The sequence below is a fragment of the Tamandua tetradactyla genome, chromosome 11, assembly GCF_023851605.1.
Source record: "Tamandua tetradactyla isolate mTamTet1 chromosome 11, mTamTet1.pri, whole genome shotgun sequence".
NCBI classification, from domain to species: Eukaryota; Metazoa; Chordata; class Mammalia; order Pilosa; family Myrmecophagidae; genus Tamandua; species Tamandua tetradactyla.
In genome coordinates this window covers 100,533,422-100,559,215 of record NC_135337.1, presented here as the reverse complement: position 1 = coordinate 100,559,215, position 25,794 = coordinate 100,533,422, and the positions used below count along the sequence as shown (strand labels likewise).

General features: G+C 42.4%; 1 pseudogene; it reads right to left on the bottom strand.

Moving 5' to 3' along the window:
- The window catches only part of LOC143649326 (magnesium transporter NIPA3-like), a 39,371-nt pseudogene extending 14,917 nt beyond the window's left edge, over window positions 1-24,454 (bottom strand).
- Between the last annotated feature and the right edge of the window lie 1,340 nt (window positions 24,455-25,794).

The window sequence follows — 25,794 nt, the reverse complement described above, 5'->3', positions numbered from 1 at the left end:
GATAAAATAAAATTCCACCAAAGGGGATAAAACAAGACCTGGATAAACAAGACCAAGTTGATGTATATGGTGACTTAATATGGAAAATATTAAAATTATACTGATTAATTTATTAATATAATTACTAGATTTAAAAGAATAGAGATTTACTGGGGAAAGTTTACAAAATATCAAATAACTGTGGGGAAATCATTAAGTCCAGAAGTCCTGGAACACTTTGCAAATTAATGAAAAAAGGAATATTGGATACTAAAATATATTTTGAAGCCAAGTAAATTAAACATTGTTAGGCTGTTGCAGAAACAAAAATTTAATTAACAGTCCTGAAACATGCAATGGTCTGAGGAAGGATAGTTCAAGCACATGAAAATTCATTTCTCCCTCCTGACTACCCCCGCTGCTTCCATCTTGGTTCCCTCGCCCTCTCCCATGGATACCCAGTTCTCTGCTCCCTCCAGTACCCTTCAAACACAATATCACCAGAAAGGCTTTGCCATCCATGGATCCTCTCATGATCTTTCATGAATTTGAAACTTCAAATCTTTTTAATTCCAGAGTGGACACTCCCGCCTTCTCTCTCCTAAAGAGAAGAATACCCACTCATCCGCCATGGGACAACTGAAGGACTCCTTTTGTGAGAAGACTTTTCTTAATGTCCTAAATACTGAGTCTTTAAGATCACGATCTTCTTTACTAGAATTTTCCATGTTCCCTGTACAATTTATTTCTTTTTGTCATTTCCTTCATAAGACTGCCAGAAACACAGAACATATACATTGATCTTATTGATACAGGGTCTGAGCTCAGTGCTTGCACAGATGTCTCACTCAAAATGTGTGAAATTACAATGAAAATGTGAGATTTTTCTGGGCAGCATGACCCAGGCCTGCAGAGAATGTAGTTTTCTGTTTGACCAGCCCAAAGGGTTATGCAAATGTCTCCTTATAGAGGGAGCTTATATATGGGTGAGGGTCCCAGTGATTCAACTCTGGGATTTGCCTGAGCTCCCTGATCGGGATCAATAGCTGTGGTCTCTGGTAGTCTCCTGACTTCAGCCTTATGGATGCTCCCATCAGCAGCTACTTCCATGCAGAATTTCCACAAGGAACAACTGCAGGCCCCAGCTCAGTAAGGAGATAGGAATAAAAGTGGGTGGAAACATGTTTGCATGACTAAGCCCTCCCTTATGCGTTCAATGTGGAAGTTTAAATAGGCCTGGGAAGCCCAGCACTCGACCAGAGACCTCAGGGGCTGTGTCCACCATGGAATCTTCTCTTCATGCTCCTCTCCCACTGCCCAGATAGGGACAGATGCAGACACATGGGGAAGCCCACAGTTTGTGTCGGCCCTTCTAATTCAGACTTATAGTGGGTTCACCCTGCTCTGTGCCTGGTCACCTGTGCATATCTGTGTTTTCAGGTTCCCTCTCCCAGCCTTTGCTGAATCAACCATTCTCCTTCTCTGCATCCTTGGGAACCACTGTGAAACTCACCTGCACCCTGAGAAGTGGCATCAGTGTGAGCAGCTATACCATATTCTGGTACCAACAGAAGCCAGGATGCCCTCTCTGGTATCCCCCATACAACCACGTGGACTCAAGCAAGCACCAGAGCTCTAGGGTCCAAAGCCGCTTCTCTGGATCCAAAGATGCCTTGCCAGCCACACAAGCTTTGATTTTATCACACATTTGTCACATGGAGTAGTTTCAGTATCATCCCTAAGTGTGTCCTCTGTTTTTTGCTTCCTGAGATTCCAGAAACACTGACTAGAAATTGGGAAATTGGAAGAGAGTGCTTTGATGCCAAAAGATACTTTCAGACATAGTAAATGAGAATGCAAGTTACTAAAATAACAAAGAGTTATGGTCCAGTTACCTGAGCAGCTGATCTTTCTCCCACTTCCCCACTTGTTGTGTCACTCTGGACAGCACTGTTGTGCCATATCATGCAGTAATAGCTAGTCTTGTCCTTGGGCTGCAGCCCAGAGGTGAGCAATAGGTCTACTGATGGGGCTTGCTTAGAGCTGATTCCACTCAGTAAACGTGAGAACACATGTGGATGGATTTTTCCTGAGCCCACAAATACATTCATGGGTTTTCCTCTCCTCCTGTACCCCATTGAAGCTTTTCAGACCCATTTAGGGATGTGTCTGTGGAATATCAAGGTGCACAATACAAAATATATATATATATATGTACTTTTGCATAAAGTAAGTCAAACCCATGAAGCTCCTGAGAAGGCCACAGGCTCCCAGGTCATCATATCCTGTGCAAGAGGAGCAGAACACAGAGAGTTACCATGGAAACAGACAGAGCCCTGAGTTTGTGAACTAGTCCAACAGTGATCAACATTCAGGGGGTTAGCCTGATTCAGCAGGTCTGGGTTTTGTCAGTCTCCTTTCCCGCTCTTGGGCCCCAGTCTAGAGACAAGTTGAACATCACTGTTACAAAGCTGAATACAGTCTAATGCTAGAACTGTCCCATGGGAAAGTGAAAAAGGATCCTTCCTTTTCTCCACTGCTTGGCCCTTCAATCCCCTGTCCCTCACACCATCTCAAGACTTTGATTCAACTCTCCCCTGTGCTACAAAAACTGATCTCCTAATATAAAAGGAACAGGTTGAGCAAACAACAACCCCTCATTCTGGGTGAGAATGACAGGAGGGCAGATTCCAGCATGTGTGAACCAGGAGGCCCAAAGGTCTCTCTGCCCACCCTCCCATATGTTCCCTGTTCCTAGCCCAGGCTGCGCTACCGTTTCTTATCTGTAAAACTTTAGGCAATCTTGTTTCCATCTTCATCCTCCCCCCAGGACATCCCATCCCCCACATAGAGGACTCTTTGGTGATCAGTCATGTAGGGCTGCATCTGCACATGTCCTTGTTCCTTTTTTTAGACCTCAGCCTTCCTTGTAATCACCAATCATTCCTGATACTCTTTTTTTATTTGAAATTTCATGTACTTTATTAATATTTTGGTCTTTATGAAGAAGAGAAATGCTAAATCCTTTTTATGAACATGCAGTTATATAAATTTAATTTTCCATTAAATAATCAACAAAATTATACATACCTAGAACTAATGTGATCAACTGAAACCTCTAGGAAATTAATACAACTCAGTAAGTAACATTTTTTTTTTAATTTAACAAATGGAGTTGAAGAAATTTTGGTCCTTCCCACACATGAAATATGCCAAAAGTCCATGTTGGATGGAAAGACTTGTAAAAATCTTCCTTTTATGTTTTTGATCTTGCCAGAGACTATGAGTGAGAATGGATATAAAGTATATAGAATAATGGGAGAAGAAACATAAAGTTGAATTTACCTGAATTTATTGACATGGAGCCACTATGCAGAGATTCTGTGTTTCATGTCATAGCTTGAGGGGTTAGAAATGGAATTAAGAGTGGGTTTGCATGGTTGGCTGAAACATGGATCCAAAGCTGGCTGATGTTACCTGAGGTTGAAATGCCAAAACTGCCCTGGTATAATGTCGATGAGAGGATCCAGAGGCTTAGAGAAATTGGAATGTTAGAGTGGATTTCTTATGGAAGATCTGCTCACATACCCAAGGACTGTCCAGAAAACAGATGTTTCTTCCAGTAGAAAATTGCAGAATAAATTTGTGAGACTAGCTCCAACAGCCCTGAAGAGTTTATAGTCACCATTCTCTATAGGGCAGATATTACTGTGGGAACTGCTGTCACTGAACTGGAATCCTTAAACAAATGAGGATGATTGGACAACAAGTTGGCAGAATCCATGTGTAGACAATTAATCACCATAGAAAAAGTGGGCATGCCCACGATAATGGATGGCAGACTCAAAGCAGCAGTCAAGTCAATCTGACTCACACTGATTGTGGCATTGGTTAGTAGATCATGAGGAACCTAGAAGTAAAATCAGTGAGCAAGTTTATTCAATTCTTCCTTGAGCTGTATAAGCAGAAGAATTCTAGATCAAGTGAAAAAAAAGTCTAGTTTGATATAAAAACAGGGTCATGGCCCATTAATCAATTCCCATACATGAGACAGTTTACAGACCCAGAGCTCCTGGAATGAGGAAAAGTTGGGTTACCGTGGAGAAGGACCCTTTTAACACTGCCCAAAATGTACACTGTTAACTTTCACTGCAGGCTTCTTCAAGGACTCCTATAGTCATTTTTACCCAGGTGAGTGGAGACTGGGGAAAAGGAAATCACCATGTATTTTGTAGATTACTGGACAGTGGCTCAGAAGTGACACTAATTCCATGAGAACCAAAATATAACTTTTGTCCACCAGTCACAGTAGGGGCTTATGTATGTCAGGTTATCGATGGAGTTTTAGCTAGGATCTCTCTCACAATTTATACAGTGAGTCCTGGAGCCATTCTTTGATCATTTCCTCAATTCTAGAATTAATAATTGGAACTGACATATTTGACAACTGACAGAATGCCCTCATTGGTCCTCTGGCCCATACAGCATGGATTATTATGGTAGAAAAGGCCAAGTGAAAGCGAATAGAACTGTCAAAACTTAGTGAAATAGTAAATAAGAAGCAATACTGGATTCTTGGAGGGATTGCAAAGATTAATGTCTCTCTTAAAGACTTATATATGTGGTACATAAAAGACATATATATTGAGTGGACCATGGTGGCTCATTGGAAGAGTTCTTGTCTGCCATGCTGGAGACCCAGGTTTGATTCCCGCACCTGCTCCCCCCCCACACACACACAAAAGACTTATGTATGTGGTACATGAAGTGATTCCCACCAAATCCTGGTTAAACTCTCCTAGTTGGCCTGTGCAGAAGACACTTGACTTACAGTATGACAGTGGATTATTGTAAATGCAACAAGATGATGTCTTCAATTGCAACTGCTGTTCTGGATGTGATATCGTTGCTTGAGCAAATCAACACGTCCCCTTGTACCTGGTATGCAGCTGTTGATCTGACAAATGCCTATTTCTCAATAGTTGTCAGTAAACACCACCAGAAACAGTTTGCTTTCCACTGCAATAGCCATCAGTATACCATTACTGTCCTGATTCAAGGATATAACAACTCTTTTGCCCTATGTCACAATCTTGTCTACAGGGACATTGAACATTTCTCCATCCCAAGAGACATAATACTGGTCCATTATATTGATGATGCCATATGGATTGGACCTTGTGAGCAACAAGTAGTAACTAATCTAGACTTATCAGAAAGGCATTTTCATGTCAGTGGATGGGAGATAGATCCATCAAAAATTCAGAGGATTTCCACCTCAGTGAAATTTCTTAGTGTCCAGTCATATGCAGCAAGTCAAGAAATCTCTTCTAAGGTGAAAGACAAATTGTTGCATCTATTCCCATCTATAATCAAAAAAGAGGCACAACACCTTGTTGGCCTCTGGATTTTGGAAAGAACATATTCCGCATTTTGGTGTGCCACTCAAGGACCTTTACAGAGTCACAAGAAAACCTGCTAGTTTTGAATGAGGACAGGAACAACAGGAAGCTCTGTGATATTTCTAGGCTGCTGTGCATGCCTGTCTGTTACTGGGGACAGTATGATCCAGCAGATGCAATGGTGCTGTAAGTGTCAGTGGTAAATAAGGAAGATGTCTAGAGTCTTTGACAGGCCCCTATAGGAGAATCACATTACAGACCCTTAGGATTTTGGAGTAAAGCTTTACCATCCTCAGTAGATAACTCTCCTTTTGAGAAAGAGCTTTCATCATGCCACTGGGCCTTAGTAGAGAGTGAAAGCTTAACCATGGGCCACCAAGTTACCCTGAGACCTGAATTACCTGTAATGAGCTACATGTTGTCTGGCCCTCCAAGCTATAAAGTTTGACATGCACAGGTGCACTCCATCATAAAATGGAAACGATGTATTAGAGATAGGGTTTTAACAGGTCTTGAAGGTACAAGTACATGACAAAGTAGACCAAATGCCCATGGCCCCTATTCTTGTTACATTACCTTCTCTTTTCCAGAGCTGAGCTTTAGCCTCCTGGGAAGTTCCTTGCAGCCAATTGACTGAAGGAAAGAAGACTCAGCCCTGATTTACAGATAGTTCTGCACATTGAGCAGGGATCTCCAAGAAGTGGACAGTTGCAACACTACAACCCCATGCTGGAATATCATTAAAAGACAGTGGTGAGAGGAAATCCTCCAAGTGGGCATAACTTCAAGCAGTGAAGTTCATTTTGCTAGAAGGATAACTGACCGGACTTGTGTTCTAGACTAACTCATGGTCTGTTGCTTATGGTTTGACTGGATAGTAAGGACATGGAAGGGATATGATTAGAAAATTGGTGACAAAGACATGGAGAAGAGGTATGTAAATATTCCTTTTTGAATGGATAAAGTATATGAAGTTTTTTGTGTCCCACGTGATACGGATAACTTCATTAGAGGAAGGTTTTAATAATCAAGTGGATAAGATGTCATTCTGTGGATTCAAGTCATCCTCTTTCCTCATCCACTCCTGCCATTATCCAATGGGCTCATGAACAAAGTGAGATGGTGGTAAGGATGGAGGTTATGCATGGGCTCAGCAATATGGACTTCCACTCACCAAGGCTGACCTGGTGATGGCCACAACTGTGTGCCCAATTTGCCAGAAGCAGAGACCCATACTCAGTCCCTTATATGGCACCATGACCCAAGATGATCAGCCTGCTAACTGGTGTCAGATTGATTACTTGGACAACTTCCATCATGGAAGGGGCAGTGAGTTTTCCTAACTTGAATAGAAACATATTCCCAGTATAAGCTTGCAGCCCCTGCATGCATTCCTTCCTCAACAACTATCATACATGGGGTGTGCAGTTGGCTCAGTGGTAGAATACCCACCTTCCATGTGGGAGACATGGGTTCAATTAACAGATCATGCAACCCCCACAGATAAACTATCATCCATGGACTTATGGAGTGTCTTATCCACCATCATGGTATTCCAGTCAGCGTTGCTTTTGATCAAGGAACCCATTTCACAGCAAATGTGTAGGAATGGGCACAGGCCCATAGAATTCTTTGGTCTTACCATGTTTCTCATCATGCTGGGTTGAGGAATTGTGGAGTGGCCTTTTGATGACCCAGTTATGGTGCAAACTAGGTGGCAATACCTTTCAGGGATGGGACAATGTTCTCTAAGAAGTCAGCATTTACTCTATGGTGCTGTTTCTCCCATAGCCAGGATTCATACGTGCAGGAACCAAGGGATAGAAATGGGAGTGACACTATTCACTATCACCCCTAGTGACTTACTAGGAAAATTTTTGCTTTCTATCCCTGAAACCTTAAGTTCTACTGGTCTACAGGTCTTAGTTGGAAAAGGAAGTGTACTGTTACTAGAAGACAGAACAATGATCCCATTGAACTGAAAGACTGAGTCTTTGATCCAGGGGCAGTCACTGCTCAGGTGCCTAGAGAGGCACACAATCAGCTTGACTCTTGGGAGATCTTTAGTCATGGTGCAAGAACAGCCCCATATCTACTGAAAGTAGATAGCTGCAATGGGGTTTGAACTTCAGTTAAAAAGAGAGAGGGAGTGTGAAGCATTCAAGTCACACCTTTAGAACATTTCATCACCTGGTTGTCAGCCTGGAGTGTGGGACAATCTGAATTTAACTTTCTGAAGAATTGCAAACTGGAGGTCTGTGGAGCAAATGAGGAGATACAAGAAAGATCAGCTGGAGGAAAAACTTTTATCTGTGCTATTGCCCTCATGGACACCAGATAGTGGATGGGCCAGGCCCTAGGAAACCTAGCATATATGAAAGATGGTCTGTGGATCTATTCACAAATGCTTACTAACATGAAACCCCACTATAAGTTATAAACTGTCAAATTACTGTGCCCTCCAGAAAGGGAGTTCAGTGTTTTGAAAACCCCACCCTGCACTGGGACTTATGGGTTATAATGAGAGCTAGGGAAACTGAGTCTGTGTGAATTGTCTTGAGAAGTTAAGCAATGAGGTTGTCTCCTCCATGGCCTGGGTCCTTTTCATGCTCAACTTTCCTTCTCACAGCATAGATTGGGGGTATCTTTATGGGCTTGTGGTGGGGATATGGAACACAGAAACTGCCTGCCCCAACTCTGATCATGGCCATGGGGTTTCTCACCTGTTTTCATGAGCTTTTTCCCAGGCTGTGGTGACTCAGAAAACTTCCCTGTCTACAACCCCTGGAAGGACATTCATACTCACCTGTGGATCCAGTGCTGGGGCCATCACCACTAGTTACTATGCCCACTGGGTCCAACAAAAATCTTACCAGCATCCCCAGGGTCTGATATGGGGCACCAGCAAGGGGTCTCAGGAGTCCCTGTCTGATTCTCAGGCTCCCTTCTTGGGAACAAAGCCACCCTCACCATCACGGGGGCCAAGCCTGAGGATGAGGTTGCTGTGACAGAGCAACCATTTCCACACTGACATATGCCAGTGGAGAATTGAGACACAAATCCCCTGGCTCAGCTTTGATCACTTGCTCTCACACCCTTTGTGTTCTTTTATGACAGGCCAGATTCAACCTAGTGTGAGCTCAGTGAACTTGTGCTCCATAATCCAGAGAAGACTCTCATATTGTTCCAGGCTCAGATAAAAATTTATTTTAATACACCATTTTATTATAGCAATGTGATATAAAAACATAGACATTAATTGCAAAGGAAATTTCTTTGGAGGCACAGAAGAAAAAGGGCCTGTTTATATGCAGGCAAATGCTTATGTGTGTGTGCACATACTGAAGACAGTCAAATAAAACCCAGGATACTCCTTTAGGCTCTCACATAGGAAAGATCCCCAGGCTGCAGTTGATGGACAAGCCCTCTGACATGCACTCCATATTCTCATTCCTGTCTGTTCCTATTTTGTCCAAAGTGCACATCTCTGGGTTCACTGACTATCTCAGGTGGTTGGTGATACATTTGGGGTGTGGATTTCATTTCCAAGCCAACCTGACTCTCCAAGATCCTTTTGATCCTCCAGGATTCATATCTTCTGGCAGAGCTCACAGATCTCACCCTCTGAGCATTAGAATACCAGGCCCATGGACTACAACTTTCCATTTCTTCAGACAGACATCCCCTATTTTCAGGCCCATGCAGTGCTGACTCAGCTGCCCTCAGGGTTGAAGGAGCTTGGCTAGTAAGTCACTGTCTCCTGCTCTAGGAACAGTACAAACATTGGGGGAGGCTCTGCTGTGCACTAAGTCAAACAGCTACAAGATCAGTCTCCAAACTCATCATCTATAATAATGACAATCGACTCTAGGGTGTCCCCAATTGATTCTCATAATCCAAGCCTGACAATTGGGTCTGCCTGAGAAGCACTGGGGTACAGCTTGAGGATGAGTCTGCTTGTCACTGTCTGTCATAGCCTCAGGGTTCCCACGGTGATCCAGGCCCATGGGGAAGTGGGACAAGATCTCCCTTTTAATCTTCAGAAGGCTGGATATCTCCAAGCTCCCTGCCCAGGCTTCTTCTGGGGCATCTGTTCCCTCTTTTTTTTTTTTGCTGTTGCCCTGAGCCCAGGCTTACCCTATTTACCACCTTGGGATTGAAACTCCTCCTTAACCTTCATCCTCAATGTCTCTCACAGCAGCCTATTCCCAAGCAAAGGAGTCTTTAGGGGCGATGGAAATGATTATTGTCCTGATTGTTGTGATGTTGTCATGGGTGTACATCACAGGCTATCCTGCTATTCACTTTAAATGTGTACAATTTGTGTACATCAACTATATCTCACTAAAGCTGTGAAAAAGATAGTTCAATCTTTTCATTATCAAATAACTGTCTTTTTTACATTCCATATCCAATTGCTTCACTGTCCATCTCTTCAATTGTATCAGATCTCTGAAATGTCCCCCTTTATATTTTGCCCTTCCCTCTATAATTCATATTTTTAACTCATCTGAGTATTTGTACACACTTTTCCAACCTCTGAGAGCCCTGCCCCTCTCCTAAGAATATTAAGATCTTTTTTCTGTTATGGGAAACTCTGTCTCTGTTGAAGACCAGATTAATAGCTACCCCCTCACATGGTTGCTACTGAACTACCTGCTCAGGTGTTTGCTTCCAAAGCCCTTAGCATCCTCTCATCCACACAGCCCAATTCATAGTGACCAGGCCCCATATTTTCAATCCACTTTCCTTACTAATCCAGGACTTCTCAACAAAAAGGTAATTCCTTAAAATCAGTTACTTTGTAGCTCATGAGTGGTTGTGTACTTACAGGACCTGGCTCCTGGTCCAATGCCCCTGACATAATTTCCATGAAGAGCCTGGATTTTGACCAATAAGCAGCCTGGGGTACTGTGGGCATTCCTGAGACTGCTGAGTGGGTGCTTACAGTTGTGCACCCCCCCAAACTCTCCAGTGTTTGCTAATGGGAACTCAACAGTTGTATTTTCTCTGGGCTGGGCACAGTCTCTTGCTTATGGGTGTATGTAAGATCCCCATGGGTGCTTCCTCACGTCTCTCCATTTCAAGCAATTAGAGAAGATAAAAACCGCTGGTTCAGCTCAATCCAAGCATGTGTGGGCCATGGCCTGGGCTACTCTCCTCTTCAAGCTCCTCTCTCACTTGACAGGTAAGGACAGACCTACGAGACCCTGGGCAAGCCCCCAGCCTCCATCAGACACTCATGCCCAGACCCACAACAGGTTCTTCTTAGCCTCTGCCCCAGTAGTGATGTGTGTCTTTGTTTCCAGGTTCCCTCTCCCAGTCTGTGCTGACTCAGTCATTCTCTCTTTCTGCATCCCTGTGAACATTGGTGAGGCTCCCTTGCATCATGAGCAGTGCTCCATGAGCCATCAGTGTTGGTAGCTATAGGATATACTGGCACCAACAGAAGCAAGGGGACCCTCTTGTGTATCTTCTGAGATTCTACTAAGACTCGAATAAGGATTAGGGCTCTGGGGTCCCCAACACTTCTGTAAATCTAAGGATCCCTCAGCCAATGCAAGAATACTGCACATTTCAAAGCTCCAGCTTGAGAATGATGCTGATTATTACCGTGGTTCTTGGCATAGTGGTAATAATGCACAGTTCTTCAGACCCATGGGAAAGTGAGATAAAAACCTCCTTTCCACTCTCAGCCCTGGGACAGCCACCACTGGCTGCACTGACTCAGACAGAGTTGAGATCAAGGGTGGTCCTGGGGTCATCTGTTAGAGGACTTGATTTGACAAGGTCATATCCTTTTCCTCAGTTCAAATTTCATGTTTGTGCATTGCTAATTATTCTCAGATAATTTTTTTCTCAGGCGAAAAAATGTTATTATTAAAAATCTCTAAATAGAGACATTGGAGATGGACAAAAGAGAGGGATTCCATCCATACTTCCTCAGGGTCTAGGGGTGACTCAGAACCACCAGCATTCAGTCCCAGATGGCACTGAGATGAACCAGGGTACTAATGGATAGGTTCACAGCTGAGAGAGCCCATAGAGCTATCAGGGATGGGCCCAGAGTGCCCCCTACTTCCCAGGCCTGGTCCCTTATCTGGGATAACTTCTCAGGAGTCTGATAGTGAGAGGGTTCTGCTGCCTCCACTGCCTATGGAATGCTCCCTACCACCCAAAGGCAGATCCCAAGGACACATTCCTGGGGGACCTCAATCCTCAGGGCAGTTCCTCAGGGCAGTCATTGGTATTCCACCCTGGGCTTTTCAGCCATGTTGTCCCCAGGAACCCTTAGCTGAAGCCAGAACTTAGGGGATAAAGTCTCAATCAACAGATTTTGGTTAGACCAGGACAAGCGAAGTCAGGACTGTGCCCCTGGGTTCATTCTCACCTGATGAATCCTGAGCTCTCCTTTCCCAGCTTGACCGTCCCAGTATCCCAGGAGATGGTTCTCTTTGAAGGCACTGGTGGTGAGTGTGGGGAAATGGATCTCACCTGGACTGAAGGTGGGGTGTAAACTGGTACCAGTTTATCATCAATCAAGTGCAAAACAATCTTTAAAATTATAATGAGGAGCACAGGTTGAGTCATCAATTGATGCTTAAGGATCATTCTTTAATTATTGTGCATTTGTATCTAGAGAGTGTATTATATTATACCACTCTGTGTGTGTGTGCATGTGGGTAAAGTAGCAAATTCTTCAATTAGCCCAAGAAAAAGGACTGCAAATCAAATGTGTTGATTTGCATAAAGGCCATGGTCTATCACAGAACCTTTGGGAGTGTGTCTTGGGAAGGGTGTGACCTGGGTGAGGTCTCCTCTGCAGCTGAGTTTGATCTTGAAGGAGCTACAAGTTTGGGACTGTCCCCTGGCACCCCTACCAACACCAGAGACAACAGGGCCATCTCGAGGGGGTCTTGGAGTCATGTGTTCACATCCACCACAGGGGATGGGTAAGGAACAACCCTAGGATATGAGATCCAAGGTAAAATTGTAATTTATTAAGATTCTTGACCAGGGACCTTGCTTCCTCTCATTAATTTTACATGGCTCCTTGTAACGCAGATTTTCTCCCTGCCTTTAGGGAGACCTTGCTTATGACTCAGGGTGCCCCTGGAACACCTGTAGATTTTAGAGTGCCGACTCTGAAAATTCAGCTGCAGATGAGCCATTTTTTCATTTGCTTTCAATGACCCAACATGGTTTGAGTTCGCCATTTCACTATTGTTTTCTCTTCAATGTGTTTTGTTCTCTTGAACTTTTACAATTGCACAATGATAACTATTCTCTTGCTCTCTCTTATGGGACAATTTTTGAAGAAATGAGGATAAAACTTGAGTAATACAGGCCTGGTTTAAAGACAAATGCTACTTGTGTTTTGAACACAGCTGCCCTGCAAACCCTTGCCAGGTCTTAATCCCATCATGTTCCCCTCGATTACATAGACCTGTGGGAAAGTGGGGCAGTAATACAGAGGCTCTATCTAGAAAAAGGGCCCTGAAGTCAGATGGCAAGTGTGTTTCTGCATTTGCATGATATTGATGTTTTACCAAGCATATGGCATGGTTAGTTTTTGTAAATTGGGATAAAGATTCTGGGAAGAAGCCCCATTCTCTTGAGTTTGAGTGTCTTATAGTCACATTAAATATAAGGCCTTTTATTTTGGAATTCAGTCTTGTTTTCTGATTTTTTCCCTCTGTTTTGCATTTAGGTTCTTCTAAATATTCAGTGACAGAGTGGTAAAAATGGAATGGTCAATGAATACACTAACAAACTTAAGTTGCTAGAGCTTCTGCTTTATCCAGGGAACCATGAAACTGAGGATATCAACTGAGCTAAGTTGACATACCAACAATTCTTTGCAGTGATGATGAAGGCTCAGACACTGTGAAAAAGGGAAACAGTTGCAGGCAAGTCAAGACCAGTGATAGCAGCTGCTGAACACCCACAGGTGGCCTATATCTTGCACAAACATCCTATTCTTGCAATTAACCCACTGTTGCCTACCCAAGGCCACTCCACCCAATTAACCCATACACTTCTTCACTCCCTGCTTGCTATGCTCTCCCATTTAACTCACTCCCCTTTTCCTTAAACAGACAGATGGGTCACTTCCAAAGCTCAGCATTTTTTTTGCAGAACTCCCATTTGGTGTTACTTCTCATGAAGGTTTTCTCTCACTTAATAAAACCGATGTTATTTTAAAAACAAGTCATCTAGTATGTTTTCTTATAGGAATTTTGGAAATCTAGTTCCCAGGGCATCTGGTGCTCAAAGTCAAAAACTATAAGTTTTGCTAATAGTTAAAACCATTTTATAATCTTTTGAATGCATAGGAAAATATTTTTTCTTTTAAAATGAAATTTAAAGATAATCTATAATTCTGTACATAATGTATATAGAACTATAAATATTTAAATTATTTTCTATTCAATGATTTAAAAATGTATATACAAATACAAAAAAAGGAAAATTCCTGATTGTAACAAAAGGATGTATTTTTCCTTTTAAAAAGGTATTCTCCAAGAAATAAATGGTTTTTAATCAACAAGTACAAGTACACTTTACTTTAAATATAAGTTAGGGGAGACAGGGAACAGGAACTAAACCATAGCCACATTCTTTGAAAGCACTACCCTCACCAAGATATCCCCACAACGCACAACTCACCCCACACCTCACACATCTGAACCCCATCACCAGCACCCACTCCCAATGCTCCAAGTGGCCCAACCCAACCATCTATCAGTGCGTATACCCACCCCACACAACCACCCCAAGTACAGCCCAACCCACCCTGTAACTCTCCTGAGAACTACCTCCCCCTCCTTGTTCCCTGCAGGCTGAAACCTGTGCACAAAGAATGAAAGTGCTTACCTCCATACCGAGGCTACACCCACCCCACCACCCATATAGTCCCACAGCCCTACCTTAAACATCAGTTTAGGCATTCCTAGACAAATACATATACACTGCCCCCAGTCATGCCATCCTGCTCTGGGAAACTGCTAACTTGTGCAGTCAGGTCACATCTGTCTCCAACCAATGCAGGCTTAATGCTGACCCACTGCCATAGCTCTGTGCATGTGCACAAGGGATCCCATACCTTAGACCAGTGAACACAACGGATGTGCCCCCAGACCCATGCACTCTCACAGCTTCATCCTCACTGGCCACTGGGTGCTCACATTCAGAAGCAGCAACGCAGCATCCCCAATCACTGCTTATACCTGTGCTACAATGCATAACCACACTGATGGGTCCCATCCCATGACCTGCACTCTTCTACACTTCTATCCTGAAACACAAAGTATTAGACATCTGAAGTAAATCAATCAAGATATTTACATGTGATGAAAACAACAGAAGATCACTAAGCATATCACAATGATATAGCCCAGCCTAATGAACAAATTAAACAACAGAAGAGATACAGATGTTGGAACAACTAATCAAAGATGTTCATACAAATCTACTAAATAAAATAAGTGGGGTGTCTAATCACATAAAGGAGATCAAAAAGATAGTAGAAGAGTAGAAAGAGGAATTTGAAGGAACAAATAGAAAAATAACAGTTATCACACAGATTAAAGATACTACTGACTAAATTTTCACAGTCAAATAAAACCTGAAATAATTTGTCAACAAGAGACTGGCACTACAAGAAATACTAAAGAGAGTTTTGCCTGTTGAAAAAAAAAAACAGGCGAGGGAGGTCTGGAGGAGGGCACAGAATTGAGGAATACCACTGGAGGTAATTTAAAGAATACAGAAAGAAACAGAGAAAGAAATACATAGACTTGTCAAATAAAATTAAAAAGATAAGATGGTAGATTTTAAAAAGTGCCTTTTCAGTAATGACTGTGAATGTTAACAGACTCAACTCACCAATTAAAAGATACAGATTGGCAAAATGGATTAAGAAATATAATCCAAGTATATGCTTCTTACAAGAGACTCATCTTAGACACAAGGACACAAATGAATTGAAAATGAAAAGATGGAAAAAGATTTTCCGTGCAAGTCATAAACAAAAAAAGCAGGGATAATATCAGAAAAAAATAGACTTTAAATGTAGAGATATCATAAAATACAAAGAAGGATACTATATATTAATTAAAGGGTCAGTTCACCAAGAAGAAATAACAATTCTAAATGTTTATGTTTCCAATCAAAAACTACAAAGTAGATGAGATTGACATTGGTAAAACTGAAAGGAGCAATTGATGTTTCAATAAACATAGTAGGAGAATGCAATACACTACTCTTCTCTATAGATAGAACAACCAGACAGAAGATTAACAAGTAAATAGAGAAGTTAAACAGCTTGATAAATGAATTAGACCTAACAGACATATAGGTCAAAACACAAGGATATACATTCTTCTCTAGTGCTCATGGAACATTCTCCATGACAGATCATATGCTGGCACACAAAATTGGTCTTTATAAATTTAAAAACATTTTAATTATTCAAAACACGTTCTAATCACAATGGAATTAATCTGGATATCAATAATCATCAAAGAACAAGTATATAGATATTAAATTGCACACTTAAACAATCAATGGGTCAAAGGAGAAATTGCTAGTGAAATCAGAAGCTACCTGGAGACAAATGAATATGAGAATACAACATATGAGAACTTATGGGATGTGGCAACGCCTATGATGAGAGGGAAATGTATTGTCCTAAATGCCTATATTAAAACCAAGAAGGGCAAAAATCAAGGACTTAATTGCTCATCTGAAAGAATTTGAGAAAGAACAGCAAACTATCTCCCAAGCAAACAGAAATAGATACATAACAAATATTACAGCAGAATTAAATGAATGGAAAAACAAAAGAACAATAGAAAGAAGAAATAAAACCAAAATTTGGTTCTTTGAGGAAATCAATAAAGTTATGGGCCACTAGCAAGCCTGACAAAGAAAAGAGAGGGTAGATGCAAATAAAATCAGAAATGAGAAGGGGTGTATTGCCACAGAAACTGAGCAAATAAGGGAAATCCTGAGAGGTTACTATAAACAACTATATGCCAACAAACTAGACAACTTAGATGAAATGGACAAATTCCTGGAAGCACACAAACAAACTACACTGATTCAGGACAAAATAAAAGACCTCTCCAAACCAATCACAAGTATAGATATATGATAGATAGATTCTACCACAATAAGGGATAAGTTGCTTTATCTGTTAAATATTATCCTGACCATGTTTTGCATGTAGTTTATTGACAAGTATTTTGGGGAGATAAGAAAGGTGTTACTATCCTGGAAAATAAAATATTAACAATTCAGGGGCTACCTCAGGAGATCCTTTTTTAGGAAGATTTTTGATGACTGATTGAATCTCTATACTTGTTTATATTTCTTCAATGAAAGTACAAGTGCTGAAATTTATGAGGATAATTCTGATGATTTATTCAAGTTTTTCACAAACATATTCCTGATTGCTTTGAGATATTCTGTGGAAACCCATCTCTTGTGGATTAAACATTTGAGAAAGATTAAGTGTAAAATACAATCTTGAAATAATTTTACAGTTATTTTTATAAAAATCTCTACCTTAACAATAAAAATAAGTTTTGGCATGATAGTAAAGTAAGGTATATATGTAAGCATATACATATATATTCTTATATAACAGATGAATATACATATATGTATACACACACACATGCACTCACATATACACATACCTATATACCTATACATGTACATATACATATATACATATGTAATTCCAGATCAAAATTCACTTCTCCAGAAACTCTATCTTATTTTAATGTCACAAATGTCTGGGTAAAAAGAACCCCTGAATCATTTCTGATTTGTTTCTGGTTGGGGTAAATAAAAAAGTATTTCTTTCAGTTACCAAAGGTCGAAAATCATCTTTTCCCTGTTTCATCTCCTATATTTGTAATACCTCCTATGACATGTAAATAAATCAGAATTCACAGTGCATTATGTAGTCATTCTATAGTTCCAAAAGGGTTGGGCAGGTCCTGGACATTCTAACCTACCAAGGAAGGGATTTACAAAGCACACCTATGCGTTCCTTTAACACTTTTCCCATTATTTATGTAGTTTAAAAGGAAGGAAGTTGTGGAAGAGGGAGGAAAGCATCAATGATGTGCTCTCTGTTTAATAATTTGAAACTATGACTCATTAGAGAACGATGAACCATACTTTAGTTATCAGAACACAGTTAACTTTATCCATGAATTACCAGAAGGCTAAGAATCACAGCCAAAGACACAAAGAGCCACCTAGCAGAGTTAAATATATTGTGACCAGAAGGAGATTTTACTGAGTCTCAAAAAAACCCTTTCACCTCTTTGTGCCCAGGGGATATTTCAAGTTTACAGAAATAGAAAGAAGCAGGAGTTTTCTAGTGGAGAATCAAAACTTAACTTTCAAATTTGTTGGCCAAAAACGTAGGGTTTTTTTCTACCTTGCCTCATACCTAAATTACTAGTGAACACTAACTTTCCTCACAGTTCTTCCAGGAAGCAGATATTCCTTCTCCTCTCCAAGTGTCTCACATTGGTTAAAGTTCAGGGTTTCTAGAGACTTTGATCATCAGTCCAGCTGAAAAAGTTGATGTCATCATCATAGCTTACCTTCTCTAGTGAAACATATTTGTCTTCATGGCCATCCAGAAAGATTTCATCTTTCTTAGTGGTGGATGTCAGCTGACTCGAGGTTATGCCAGTATTTTTAAAAGAATGTAGAAAGAAAATGCCATTGACAATGGTAAAGAACCCACTCATGGATAGCTCCAACTTTCAAGACATACCCTGTCTTGGGATAAGATGCCTGAGCATGTCACAAGCATGGATATGAAGAAGGCATAATAAACAGGAGTCACGAGTGATGTATTAAATGTGTCCAGTGACTTGTTGAGGTGGTTAATCTCTGTAGTCACTAAAAGCACATGTACAGCCAGCAAAACAAAGACCAGAGAATTACATAAAACTGGCTTCCATTCTAATAATTCTTTAATGACAATCTGCAAGTCCTTGAGAGAAGGAAATGAAAATGCTCCTATTAATGAACAGATGGAAATATAGACCAACATATTGGTCTTTCCATTCTTGGGAGCCACAACTAAAATCAGCATCAAGAAGATCACAATTATAATCACAGGAAAGAAAACAAATCTCTCAATTTCATTTCATGCAAAGGAGAGACTTCCTCTTCTTACTGAGCATGGATAACCATCACAGTTGACCCCAATGTGCATAATATGCAGCCTACTTTCCCATGAATGTTCAAGAACTCATTTAAAAAAAGAAGACAATATTGTAGTTATGAGAACACCCAGGTCACCCAGGGGGTGACCACAGTGGCAGGTACAAAAACATAGCATTCAAAATTCACAGCTTCTCCTGGTCCCATTAAGAGAAAATGCTTCCACCAGAAATATACTGTGAGGTAAAGATGCCCTACTTCTCAAGCTCTAGTAATTCTGTTTTGGGCCCACTGTAAGAGGTTCTTCTTTTTCAATATGAAGCTGGAGTCAATACAACACTGGAACTTACTGCCAATACCAAACCCATGTATAGATTTTTTTTCTGTATTTGCAGAAAATGTCAGGCTTGTATAGAGTCAGGAAAGAATGACAGCTGTGCACATTCATGCTATCACACCAAACTTGGGAGGAGTTTGGACAAACCAGAGACAGAACCAACAGGAGATATCTGTAAATACAAGATTTACAAAAGTGTTTCATGTGACCATGGGAATGCAAGTGTCCCAAATCAGTAGGCCAGGCTGTGAGGGTAGCAACTCCAATGAAGGGCCCCAATGAATTCCACAGGAGAGGCTCAGTGGCTGATGAAGTGAAAATTCTCTCTTCTCCCTTAAAAGTCTTCAAATGTTTAGATCAAACACAACTGATTGAATTATCTCATTTGTGGGGAACACACATTCCTGGACTACAAGCTTCTATATGGTATCATCCCCTCTCACTCTGAGCATTTGTTTCATATCTGCTCCCTCTGCCAGGACAGGGACCAGCAATCTCCTCATCCCTTTTATGATGAGCATTTAGCATCACTCAAACAGACTCAGGCGATGTTAGTGAAAGTGCATCTTGGTGCTAAGAATGGACAAAGCTTTGACATTTAGGCCTTTGTGACCCAGGCTAAATGAAAATTCTCTCTAAACACCATAAGTAGACAGGCCAGGTGAGAGCATGTCCTAGTCTAAGGAGAGGCCCTTATGAGTCTGGGCCTGTGGGAACAATTTGGCAAATTCAAATCAGTCAGAACAGTGGGTGTAGAGAGGAAGGAAGAGAGCTGTCTTCTCCTGCCCAGGTGTCAAACATCTACACCAACACAGTATGACATTAAAACATATACTTAGACTCCTATTAAACTTAAAATAACCATAGGAAAGTCCAGACTGAAAAAATATTATAACAGTAAGAGCAAATCATATGACACCTTGTAGAAAATCCTGGCTTGGAAGGTACAATATAAATATACACATAATACAACAGTTGCTTGGGAAGATAAACACTTACTTCATAAAAATAGAAAACATTGCTATACTATTTTCTGGTAAATGTTAAGTCTAGCACAGCTGTCAAGTTCTCCCAGATCACTGAAGTGAATTAAATTCCTACCTAAATTTTAAAAGTGTTGGGTAATTTTTAGAATGACTACCAAATTACTGTCATCTGAGGAAACCGGTGGGCAAATTTTCTTCTTGAAAACACACCTTCCATGAAGCTTCCGATAACAGACCTCTATACTCTTCCAGCAAGCCCAGTTGTCCCTTGTCTGGTATCTGTCCTGATGGAAAACAAGTACTAGATTATCCAGAATCCTCTTGGTGTGTGCTAGCCCCTCAAGATGCAGTTTGTGAACATGTTTGCAACTACAATAGCCTTTCTGAAAGCAAGAAACTGATATCAAGTGTGGGGTGTGGGGTGTCAGTCAATTGATATTCAGGCATGGACACTTGCTAGGAAATAAGCAATCGAACTCCCAGCCTCTTAGTGATGGTGACGTTCTGCCCTGTGACCAGCATGGGTGCTGTGGGACTGCCCTGACATTCCTACATGGGCTTAGTAGGGAAAATTCCTTTAAAAGGGTGCTGAGCTTTTGAGTGATGGGGACTCAGCAGCTGTGTCCCCTTTGGCCTGGCAGAATCCCTTGAGAAAGGACCTTTGTTTTGTCTCAGCAACTGCTTCCTCCCAGGGCTCTCCTAAGGGGTAAACCCAACCCTCATATCTTTAGTTCACAGGGTGGGTTGAACTCTAACATCAGGACTCAGGGAGAGCCTGGACAGGCAGTGAATGGGGCAAATTTGCATGAGCAGCCCCTTCTCTGGCAGAAGGTGGGAGAGACAGGGAAGCCTGAGGCAGCCCAGCTCCACTGTGGGCCCCACAGGGCTGTGTCGACCATGGCCTGGACTCCTCTTATCCTTGTGCTTCAGTCTCACTGTGGGACTCTGTGACTCAGGACACATCTCCTAGCCTGCCTCAGACACTCTGGCTCAGACCTTCAATACATATATGGGTACCAGCAGAAACCAGGGAGAGCTCCCCAGTTCTTCCTGTACTGCAAGTCAGACTCAAGCAACCAAGACCTGGTGTCTCCAGTGGAGTCACTGGATCCAAAGACACCTCTAGCAATGCAATGTATTTGCACTTTTCTGGGCTGCAGCCTGAGGATAACGCTGACTATTACTGTGTCATCTGATGCAGTAGTGCTGGTTCACAGTGACAAAGACAGAGAGGGAATACAGACAAAACCCTGGCTTTCTCAGTGCCTCTGAATCTGCCTCTTTTCTATTATTAAAATAATTTTCATATGCACAGACTGTACCTGGATACAGTTTCTGGCTCATGGTGACTAACCCCATTTTCTCATTCAAACTTTCTGATCATTAGGGAAACCAAAAACAAAGAATGAACAGCAAACAAACAACAAAAAAACTCTACCCCTGCATGCCAGAGAAAAATCACAGGCTTTGAAGTTGGATTTTCATATTGGAAGAAAGCAGCTCTACCTTTGTTAAGATTCTCTTGAGGTCATAGGTGTGGAAAGGCTCCAATGAATGGGCAGTCCCCAAGAACAAGGACACTGCACATTAAGGTCAGGGAACAAATATCCCTGTATCTCCCATCACCTGTGACTAGGGCTGGCAGAGATTCCCTGTATGCCAGGACAAGACATGAATGTGTGAAGTACTCCTTGTGAAAGCAGGTCTTGGGGAAGTTGAGACACAGGGCTGACCTGGCTTGCTGGCTGAGACCTTCACCTTCAGAAGCAATGTCAGGGAAAAAGAGTCAGCATGCAGGGATTTTTACCCTGAGGCCAGCAAACCTCCTTGTGGGACTTAAGGTGGTACAGGTGATGGAAGCCTCATCATTGCTGGGAAAATCCTGAGCCTGCTCCTGAGAAGGAGGATGTAGATCCTTCTGATGTGACTTTTCTATAGCTGAGGCCCCTGATGACCCCTGGCAATTCCTGTTGGTAGTTCCTGCTGAGCCCACAGGAACTGATGAGTGTTCTCTTCTTTTCTATACCCCATCAGAGCTTTAACACACTAGGGTGCAGACATGGATTTGGGGACCACCAGGGAGCATGGGCTCCTCACCATGGCATGAAGTAACTCTAACATTTGAAACACAGGAGAAGACCCCAGACCCATGGGACATTTCAAGTACACAATTCCCAATATATAAGGAACAGAATGAGGAGAAAGGAGATTAAGTTCCTGGGCCTGTGGGTTGAAAATGGCCTAGTTAGTTGTGTCATAAACAATTTACAATTAAACCCTGCAGATTGGTTAGACCAACCTTCTCCATCTCTGACACTCACACAGAACCTGCGAGTGGTGCTACAGTGTGAATTCCAACTCAAGGGGTAAGATGTCAGGGCTGAGATAGTACCTTTGTAATTAGAAACTTTCATGGACAAAATCTAAATACATTTTTAATAACAGTCACAGGAATCATGTAAAACAAGAAGATGACTCAGTGGCAGAAAATGAAACAGTAAAATCTGTAATTGGCAATACTGGTGATGATATTAAAGAAGGAAATCACATTGCATGCAGCAAGCTGACCAGACAGGACAGTGGCAATGGGGCAGGAATTGGGAGAGATTTCTTTTTCTTTAAACAACAACAAAACTGAAATAACATTCATCTCTGCCTCAATACCCCGCAGTCACTTGTTCTACCTCCCATTGACTCCTCCAGCATGTTCTTAAGCCTTATTACTCAAAACTTCTCAAGTACTTGTAATTGACTCTCAAATTCCTTCTAAATGCCCTCTCCTATCTCTCTTTCTACCTCTCTTCTCCCCGGCAGACCTCCTCAAGTAAGTGCCATGGTCTGAATATCAGAAAACCACCGTCATTTTTCTAAAAATTTCCTCATAAGTTGGCATCACATCCCCTTCTTAATTTAGAACCTCAAAACCCTTAGTTCTTCATGGATAAGTTGGCTGATTCTCCTTTTTTCACACCAACTAGTACTTTCTTCTGTTTCCTTGGCTTGTCCTTACTTTTCATTGAACTTAGTGAAACATATGATATGTACTTTCATTTCCTTAAACTCTGCCTTTGGCCTCTGTGACTGGATCATGTGAAGAATAAGGTAGGAAGAGGACCCTGACCTTGTGATCAGCCTAGAAGTGAGTTCATGGCCAATGTACACGACTAAACTGTGCAAGAGACATGCTGTACCCTGATGACTCCTGATGAAGTAGGAAGAATTATAAATTCCTGTTGAAATGGTCTATATAGAAGAGTAGAAATGGAAGTTGGGTAGTGGACAGGGTAGGCAGGGTCAGGCCCTGGAGGGAGAGGCAGGAGACTCTGCCAGGGTCATTGTCATCTAGCCCCAGGCACAATTGGCCTGGGCAGCATGGTGGGTCTGTGCTGAGGTCCTGCAGACTCTGAGCTGGGACACATAGCACCAAGCCTGGACACCATCCTCCCAGCAAGGACAGCAGTCACTGGGGCCACACCTGGGGCCCAGAAACAGAGGGGTTGTCAGAGGAAGAGGAGCCCATTTGCATGCAGGCCTCTGTTCCCTGGGGACTGAGGAGTTAAAAGAGGCATGGGCTATGTCTGCCTCAGCAGAGCTCTGGGATCGGCACCATGGCCTGGACACCACTTGGCCTCATCACCCTTCTTGTCTACTGCGCAGATCAGGACCATCCTCAGCATCCTGATATCAAGAGTGCTGGAAGGACCCAACCCCATGTCACAAATGTCCTTCCCTTTGCCCTTTCCCCACCCTTACAGGTGTCTGTGTTTGCATGGTCTCTCTCCCAGCCTATGCTGACAAGGTTACCTTCTGCATCTGCCTCCCTGAGGGCATCAGTCAAGCTCACCCACACCATGAGCAGTGAGCACAGGCCTACTACATTGAATCATACTAGCAGAGGCCAGAGAAGTGCAGCAAGTTTGTGATGGATGTAGGAAGTAATGGGATGCCTGAATCCAAGGGGAATGGAATCCCCAATCACTTCTCAGGTTCCATCTCTAGAGCTGACTGCTACTTACCCATCAGAAACCCCCACTCTTAGGATAAGGCTGTTGTTTCTGTGGGGAAGATCATGCAGTGGGAGTAGCTACATATAACCCACCGTGACCCAGGCAGAGGGGAAGTAAGACAAATACCTTCTGCTGATGTGTTTTGTTCCCCTTTCCTTGCTCTGGCTAGATCAGCAGTTTGAGGGAAGCCTCCTCACATGCCTGCAGAGTCTCCACCTGCTCAGGTAGGTGGGTCACTCCCTGCCTGTGTCTGAGAAGACTCTGTATCTGTGCTCTCTGCTCTTACCTGATTGTGAACCACAGCACATGATCCTCTTTGTTATAAGATATATTCTCAGGGATTCTTGTAACATGCAAGATTGATGTGGAGATGTGTGGTTGTCCCCACTCACCTGCCCCTGAAGGATGTTTAGTTTCCATGGTATAGAGCCATTCACAGGTGCACTCAGGCCTGGTCACCTCCATCAGCTTCTGTTCTCTTTGTCCACAACCAGCATCAAAGAATTGCTCCCAAAGATCAGGGCTTTGAGTATTTATTTCCATGAAATTTTGAATCTGACTGTGATCCCCCAAAGTTCCATGTGCACACCAGAGCTCCTCCTGGCATTCATCCTGATCCTAATTTCATCGAAGTGTACAAGAGGTTCAAAACAACATTTATTCACAAGAGGGTGGGAGTGGCTGGACTGGTTCTGTCCCTGACATCTTGAGAGGTTCCTGTGCTGACCTCCCCAGAATGATGTGGCTCACGGAGAGGGGAAAATCCAAGTGGAATCACTGTCTCCACTAATTGCCCATGTAAATGCTCAGGACACAACATGACCCTTTTCTCTGAGTGGCTGTCATTGCTCAGGCCTTGGGCTATTCCCCCAGGATGGAATGAGGGTAGAAGGAGCATGGCAAGGGGAGGCCCTTCAGGGCTGGTCTGGACCAGTTCAGTTTCTACAGTCCACAAGACCAGACCTAGGGGTTCTCATTCACCTCCCAAAGGGAGGTTAACAACAACAATTTATGCTACTCAATTCCCATTTGTTCTAAAATTAGGGCCTTTGGAGCTTTATTCTTGAACTGGAGGAAAGAAACTCTGTTTTTGGTAAGATCCTCTTGGGGTAAGACAACTGGGGAAGCCCCAATAGATGGAAAGTGCCCAACAGCAAAGATGTTGCTCATGGAGGTCAGAGCACAGATGTCACCTTCCCTCCCATCATGTGCACTCAAGGCAGGCTGAGGAGTCCAGTGTCCCAGAACAAAGCATGAACATGTGAAGTGCTACCTGAGGAAGTAGCTGAGGGAATACATAGCTATTATCAGAGCCCACACTGAGTCCCTGGCATGGCTCCACTCTCCTTCCACCAGAAAAGACAACACTGGGAGCACAGATGCTGCATTGAGCTATTTCCATCACAGAAAAGACAAAAACTTTGTTCTTGTTGTCAATGTGACTGTTTCTGGGTGTGGCTTATCCTTCCCCCCTCAGGAATCATCCCAGGTGGCTTTTTCACCTGGGAAGAATAAACAGTCATGTCAGTCTCCATTATTATCTTACATTCCCTTCTGACAACAACAGGCAGCTTTTTGCAGTAAATAAGGTGTGGATATAACCCTGACCTTTCTTTCTTTCTTGAAGATAACACCTACAAGTCAATCTTCTTAGTCCTAGTCTTTGTCCTGCTCCCCTTCCCTGGATCCACTCCCTTCTGCTCATGACCCCAGCAGTGAACTCAGAAGGGACAGTGTCCCTCTTCCTCCCCCTTGTCTCCAGTTTAATAGAAAGTTTCTTCTGTGGTAGTGAGTGAACCATAAGCCAATAGTGATGCAGTGATGCTGAATAAATGAATGGCCCAGATAATTACTAGTGGGAAGGTATTCTTAAATTTCCTCTC